This window comes from Alligator sinensis, unplaced genomic scaffold (genome assembly GCF_000455745.1).
Source record: "Alligator sinensis unplaced genomic scaffold, ASM45574v1 scaffold78_1, whole genome shotgun sequence".
NCBI lineage: Eukaryota > Metazoa > Chordata > Crocodylia > Alligatoridae > Alligator > Alligator sinensis.
In genome coordinates this window covers 1,608,892-1,609,800 of record NW_005842171.1, presented here as the reverse complement: position 1 = coordinate 1,609,800, position 909 = coordinate 1,608,892, and positions in this window count along the sequence as shown.

Genomic DNA, 909 nt, shown 5'->3' with positions numbered 1-909 from the left:
TGTTCTACACTTTTTTAAATAAAACAAATATGATTTGAATATATTTTGCCTCTGAGTGCCAAATTTAAATGTGTATCTACCTTGCTATGCTCTATTTTTATTCAGGCTTTATGTTTTCAATATATTGTTAAATGTGTTCAATTATGAATATAAAATATCAAGCACTACCGTAACTTTTTTCAGGGAGATTTTGTATAGACATATTTTAGTTCAGAATAAGTGTAAAAGTACAATAATTATAAATATTTCAGTTATGGATTTAACTGAAAAAGTAACACATAATTAAGTTATATATATGCATGCATTTAAATATTATTGGGAATTTTAACGTAGGCACTTGCCTTCTTATTGTGTACAAGGTGTATTTCCTAACTACTTTACTTTGACTTGTACCCACAGGTGGAGGGCACATGCCCCACCCTGAGAATGGCCCCCAAAAGTGGGGCAGTTTTTTTGCCACATGGGCCTGTGGCGTTTGGGGAGACACTAAGCCGCAGCACAGAAGTATAGGAGTGGATATGGGGCTTTTGCCCCCCACCTGCCCAGCCCTACCCAGGCCTACCGACAAATTGTACTCCCCTCAGACTCAGGAGGCACCAGTCACCCCTGCTTGTACCCTACAGTTTTCTTCAAAGTTTCTCACTTTGAGCTACTTTTAGTTTTCTACTTTTTTATACTTACACTGAACTTACAGCTATCAACAAATGTAAGACTAGAGAATTTGAGTATAAGACTGAAAAACCAGCAAGTCATTTTTTCTAATTTGGATACTGACAATGACCCTCTGTGGTTTGTACACTGAGCTATGCAACTAAGCTTTGTTTACCAAGGACATAGAGCTCATTTGGAAATGTATTTTCCTGAAATGAGCTCAAAAGTGGTTTATCAACTCTAAGGTGAAATTCCAGT